At 40.8% G+C, this 6946-nt stretch overlaps 1 non-coding gene across 1 annotated transcript; it reads left to right on the forward strand.

The window, feature by feature from the left end:
• Positions 1–2363: 2363 nt before the first annotated feature.
• On the forward strand, positions 2364–2532 carry LOC130017066 (U1 spliceosomal RNA). Its single transcript, XR_008791323.1, has one exon. It is a non-coding gene; the product is annotated as a U1 spliceosomal RNA (small nuclear RNA).
• Positions 2533–6946: the final 4414 nt, after the last annotated feature.

Genomic DNA, 6946 nt, shown 5'->3' on the forward strand with positions numbered 1-6946 from the left:
ATTAGGGCCTCATTTTAAGATAAAGGTTGGATAATCGGTTGCATCTAATTCCTGAAAACCTAAAGTTGTGTTATGCTGGAAATGTGGGGGAGCTAAAACTGCAAGCGGATTAAGCCATCTCTGTGCAGTGATACAAGATCATAATTAAACTATTAAAAAGAATATTTTCACATCTTGGCATCTGACTGATTGAATAGTTATAGTCACCAAGTGAGTGAAGAGTTCTGGTCCTGATCAAGGAAACACAAAAATGCTAGAGATTGGCTTCAGGATTTAATGAGAAACAGCTTTTCTTCATATATATTCTATTTGCATCCCCACCAGAGTGACTTAAAAATTATTTAGGGCTAGGGAGATAGCTCGAAGGAGCAGACTACCTGCCTTGCATGTGCAAGTCACCAAGTTTGACACCCAGCACCACATGATCCCCTCAAACACTGCAGGTGCAGCCTTAGTTACTGCTCCCATACACACATATGCTGCTGAGAAGTTCACCCATTTTTTTTATTAAACTTTCCAACAGTTAAAAAATAGGAACTATTGTGTTAAAAGATCATTACCTCCTTTTCTTGAAAAATCAGTATATCTCACAAGAGTTGACTCCCATGTGGAAAAATGAGGCCATCATAGAGAGGAGATGCAAGTTCTGTTTTCTTGAATTCCCCACAGTCAACCAGTTCTGTTTAGCTGACATTTGAACTGTGTGTTTGAACTAAGGGGATCAGCTTATGTGCAAATTAGTTTCTCTATCAGAGGGTTCAGCGCCTGTCATTGGCTGAATCCCCAGATGAGAGTTTACATTTATAAAAAGCAGACTGCAGCAGACTGATGCTTATAAAGCCTCAAGTTGTATACAGGTCAATTGTATTTATATTAAGTGGGAAACTCCAGAAAGAGTTTGTAATTCCTGACAATGTACCACAAGTCCTCACCATCTTCGATAGGTTTTTGGAAAAAGCAACTTAAAGAGAAGTGGCTTTATAAAGAAGCAAGTTTTCAATATTTGTTCAATGTCACCCAGGGAATTTTTTTTCCCTTACCGGTGCTGTAACAATGGGACACTAATCAAAGACCTGCTATCCCAAATTTCATAGTACTTAACTGAAAACAGAGTGAATGCATCCCATCTATCTACTCATATACTCAACAGTTGTTTGGGGGACTTCCCCCTCCCCCTGCTCCCACCCTCATTACAAAACATAGTAAGGGTGTGGGGGATGGATTGTCTTAGTTGTGCAAAGGGGCATCCTCTTGCTCCAGGTTCTCTTCTTTGTTTACTGTATGGACAACATGGTGTCTTCTATTTGGTTATCAGCGTTTGTGAAGAAGGACAGTGTGACCTCCGGGGCAGGAGGACCCTTAGAGCGAAGAAAGCCGTTAGCAAATCAATCCTAAAGTGATTTATTTCCAAGCAGTAGATAGCAAGGAGGCAGTGTATATTTATCATTTGGACAAGGCCTTAATAAAGATAAATTTGGAGTTTGAGTTCCTCTAAGGAAGTGGCTTTAACTTCCGACATATGCCAAAATGCATGTCACAGCTAATTAGGTGGTATTCACATATGCCTTGCAAGTGAAATATAGTTAGATAGTGGCTAGGAATGATGTGTTTGTTTGCATTTAGATGTCCCATTGATGGTCTGAAAAATCAGGGGGCTTTGAAATCAAGACGCAGTGTCAAAAGTTAAGTCCAAGGAGAGTCTCAAAGTCAATAATGAATGCATCCTCATTATAAAATCTATGTCAAGACTTTGTTCAGCTGTAGCATAGAAGGCAAATGAAGATGATGCCAGTCCTATATCCATGTGATGAATAAAATCATGATTGCTAAAATTTCATTTTCATTCTCTAGTGTCTGTATTTGTAGGCTCCCCACATTTACCAAAAAGAAAGGGGGTGGATGTGGAGCAGGGATTATAGACTATTATCCAAATTCTCAGAAAGTGGTATTTTCGGCTTTCTGTCTTGATAATCAGGATCTGGGGTAGAATAAGGCAATCCAGGCCCATTTGGTACAAATGTTAAGGAAGCTCTCGCTCTCAGAGTCTTAGAAGTAAAAGGTCAGCATGTTTGAGCATATCCTTAAATTTTTCTCCTTTAAGGGCCTGGCTTAACTAACCCTAGTCCCATTTGTATTGGAAATATTTTTGTTCTTAAATTGTGATTCTATACCTGTGGTAGAATGAGGTGATCCAGGTCCATTGGGACAAATGCTAAGGAGGCTCTTAATCTCAGTGTCATAGAATTATAAGGTCAGCATGTTTGAGCATATCCTTATATTTTTTCTCCCTTAAGGGCCTGGTTTATCTAACCTTAGTCCCATTCCTATTGGGAATATTTTTTTGTTCTTAATTTGCGATTCTAATAGTTACCTGGAAGGGGAGATACCATGATCACAAAGGTGGTTTTCCCAGGACAAGGCTTATTTATCCATTGCACTCCAGATGTGCTGACTGCTGCGATTTCCCCAAATGTGGGAAACTCGACTGCATAATTTGTGGTAGTGGGGGGACTATGTTTGCGCTCTCCCCTGAAGGAAAAAGAAAATGTCATACTATAAGGTTTCATCTAGAGAGATTATGGAATAGTAGGTCAAAAATACATACTTATCACATTGATATAGAGTAACATCAGTAATGGTAATTAGAATATGCTCTAATATGCTATTAGAACACTGTGCTAATAGCACATACCTGTACATAATCACAGTAGGGGCACAGAAGAACTAATATAAATGTTTAAAAATTAACCATAGGTGACTATCCTTTTTTCAATTCCATAACCCAGTAATGGAATTAAGGCCTGGTAAGGTGATGCTAAGGAAAGTGCCTGCAAGTGAGAAATATAGGTAAGGACCACACTCCAATTCCGTAGTCTGTGATTGGTACCTTAGCAACTTGTACCAGCAAGGTGGAAACCCTTTTTATTTTTTCCAACTAGGCTAAAAGTTTCTAAAATCTTGGTAACATATACATGTTTGTAATGCCTTTTGTCATACAAAGTTCAAAAGAGAAACCTCAGCCTTGCCTCTCATTTACAACAAATTCTAAGTAGCAGAAAATTCCAGTTAGAGGTTTCATTAACGAAAACTGCCAGAATGAAGTTAAAGGCCTTCTTTGCTCCATTGACTCAAACTAGATAAGAAAGTAGCTTGTGTTTTTAAACTTCACTCTACTACATCTCTTCTCCCTTCTTCTACTATCACATGCAAAACCGAGAACAGGACTACATATGTCAGAAGCGAGGAAAAACAGGAGAAAATGGTGCCAAGTAGAAAAGAATCATTCTCATCCAGCTTTAATTGGAACCCAGCTTGAGATTTCCAAATGGAAGATCACTGAGTGCTTCCAGGTGAAAAAAAAAAATCAGCCATCTCTTCAACAAAATTTATCAAACTGGCTCATGAAGCTTTGTGGGCACAAAAATCACTCTTGTTAAACAGGGGTGGGGGGCTTTGGAAATGAATTTCAAACACGGGGATTAACATTTCCTTTGAAATGTCACAGCACATGGAGGGGAAAAGTCCTTGACAAAATGTGGATTCAATTTGTTGAATTCCACTTAACGCAGCTCGCTTCTCTGGCAAGTTCTTCCTTAATTTGGCTGGGTTGTATGGGGTAGGGTTTTCAACAGACCATTTTCAAACAAGTGTTTGCAAGTAAGCACAGACCAGAATCTGGCATAAGGACTGCAGTCTTTCAAAAGTTTATGCTCAACACTCTGAATTAGTTGACACCATCAGATATTAAATTATTTAATACATAACTCAGTGCTGGAGCGATAGCACAGTGGGTAGGGTGTTTGCCTTGCAAGTGGCCGACCGGGCTAACCCCAGTTTGATTCCTCCACCTCTTGGAAAGTCCAGCAAGCTACCAAGAGTATCGTAGCCACATGGCAAAGCCTGGCAAGCTACCCGTGATGTATTCGATATGCCAAACACAGTAACAAGAAGTCTCACAATAGAGACGTTACTGGTGCCCACTAGAGCAAATTGATAAACTATGGGAGGAAAGTGACAGTGACACAACTCTAAGTGTACAAGACTCAATGTATTTTTAATTTCCAGGTCAGGTCCAGGGTACTCAAGACTTACTGCTGGCTCTGTGTTCAAACATCACTCCTAGGGAGGCTCATGGTGATTGGAAGATCATAGGCAGTTCTGGAGATTTAACTGAAGTCAGAGCTGCATGCAAAGCAAGGGCGTTTGCCTTGCATGCGGCCAACCCAGGTTCGATTCCCAGCATCCCATATGGTCCCCTGAGCACCGCCAGGGGTAATTCCTGAGTGCAGCTCAAGGAGTAACCCCTGTGCATTGCCGGGTGTCACTGAAACAACAACAACAACAACAAAAAGTACTATCTTTCTGGCCCCAAGATTCTTTTCCTGGTTCTGGAAAGAGTCAAGAGATATCAAAGAGAAAGGGATATCAAATAAATCCAGTATTATCTGAGTTAGCTCCAAAAAGGGAGCCAAAGATTAGTACATTAATTCATATTGGGAAGTAGGAAAAGTTATATCGCACAGAGGGGAACAAAAAAAGACTCAAAACTTCTGGACTCAAAGTTTGTTCTGATGACTGAGCCTAAGTGTTACCTTGGATCTTATTAGAAATGCATAAACTGCAGACTCTGACTCATTCAGAGTCTGTAGTGTAGCAAAAGTTACACTAGTTCTTGAACATATGATCACTTGATCACTTGACATTCCATTACTCATCGATTTGATCAAGCAGGTGCCAGTAATGTCTCCATTTGTCCCTGTCTCATGCTACTGTAGCCCAATGACGTCTGCTCGCTCCAGGCAGGAACATGAAGAGCCTCAAACCGTTTGTTCAGGGTCTTGACGAAGAAGTCTGACCATCTCATAGGTGGGCAGCCACTCGTTCTTTTGATGTCCTGTGGAATCCCGTGGTTCACTACCTCATCATTGGTGGGAGCGGCAATGGTGCCAACCGGTGAAGAGTGAACCAACAGGTGCTGCAGATCGTTACAATATGCCAGTCAACCAAACGCTTGCATTTGGTAGACTAGGAGCACCTGTAATGGTGACTGGAGACCGTCCTGAAAGCCTCCGTCCCTCTCAGAGAGCCCGGCAAGCTACCAAGAGTGTCCAGCCTGCCCGACAGAGCCTGGCAAGCTACCAGTCGCGTATTTAGTATGCCAAAAACAGTAACAATAATGGTCTTCTTGAACATATGACAGATGGAAAAGACCTGGACTAGAGTAATTCAGAGGAAAAAGAAAATACTTGCAGCTGAAGAGTCTAAGGCAAGGCTGAAGAAAGATGCTATCTGAAGCAGATTTCAGTAATGTGGCATCAATTTGTTCCATATGAAAAATATGTCTATGGGGCAAGAGCTGTAGTACAGCAGGTAGGATGACTGGCAAGCAGTCAACCCTGGGTTCAATCCCTAGCAGCCAATATGATCCCTCAAGCCACCCCATCAGGGAGCGATCCCTGAATTACATTGTTTAGCTTCCTTTACATTCATGTGTCTGGGACTAATGTTTCCAGTGGAAATTGAGCAGATGTGGCACTTACACTTCCGGGCCTATTGAGATTTAAGCACCTTCCTCTCTAGTTGGGATTGGATGATGTAAGGAGGTCAAGATTATTTAAATGAAGGTCACACACCAGGACAATGTTTCTCAACCATGGGCTATCTGATTCTTCATGTGCCCCCAAGATATTCCAAGTGTCACAGATGAAAATCAAAGTATTAGGGAGTCATGGCACTGACTAAGGGGACAAGCTGTAGGACAGGAGGGTCACAGGAAGGAAACTAAATTCAGAAAGCAGGGTATGCAACCACAACAAGGTTGAAAAACACTTCCCTATAGGATGGGAGAATATGAGCTTGTTGAATTTATAACTTAGAAGGAGTCTAAGTTGTTAAATGACCATGCAGAGAAGCCTCTGCCATTGTGAAACAAAACATAACATCTGAGAGAAAACTCAACCTGTGAATTTCTAAAGTTATTTTACTACTTTATAATCTTTTATTTTGAACTAGTGCCCTAACTCTACCTTAACAAATGCAGAGACATAAAATTCAGATACAGAGAGATGGTGAAGAGGTTATTATAGCTGGTTGAAGGAACAGCTTAAGTAGAAAGGGGTATGTGTGAATGTTCATGTAGTGTTCAAATAATCACAATAGTTTGACTGGCATATGGTGTATGAAATTGTTATAGCAAATAGAATTGGAGAGGTAAGTTCAGAAATCAGATTATGGGATCAGCATTGTGCACCAATGGAAACAGAAACAAGGAACCACTGAAGATCTAACAATCTGACACAATCTTTTAGAAAAATTATTCTGATTCTAGTGTATGTTCTGGGTTGAAATCAGAGAACAGAGGTAGGAAACCCAGTGCAGCAATAACCATCTCAATAAGGCTAATTTGAGTAAAATACAGTGATGAAGGACTGGAGCGATAGCACAGCGGGTAGGGCATTTGCCTTGCATGCAGCCAACATGGCCGACCCAAGTTCGATTCCTCTGCCCCTCTCGGAGAGCCTGGCAAGCTACTGAGAGTATCTCGCCCGCACGGCAAAGCCTGGCAAGCTCCCTGTGATGTGTTCAATATGCCAAACACAGTAACAACAAGTCTCACGATGGAGATGTTACTGGGCCCACTCGAGCAAATCAATGAACAACGGGAGGACCGTGATCGTGACAGTGATGAAAATGTCTCTTCTCAATTTAGGTATTCCTCAAAAAATATCTGATAAAAAACTTTAAGCTCTCAGAGGCAGAAACTAATGACAGAATATATCTTGTGGTGGATAAAATTAGTTTCTACAATTTTCAAAGAAATGCAGTAAATCACAATTGATCTTTGAGCATGGACTTGAGTGAAAAATGATGTAGAACCGGGGAAATTTTTATAACCAGAAAAGGTTATTACGTAGAAACATATGGAAATATACTTCATTATCTGCAT

This window comes from Sorex fumeus, unplaced genomic scaffold, assembly GCF_029834395.1.
Source record: "Sorex fumeus unplaced genomic scaffold, SorFum_2.1 ptg000171l, whole genome shotgun sequence".
Classification (NCBI taxonomy): domain Eukaryota; kingdom Metazoa; phylum Chordata; class Mammalia; order Eulipotyphla; family Soricidae; genus Sorex; species Sorex fumeus.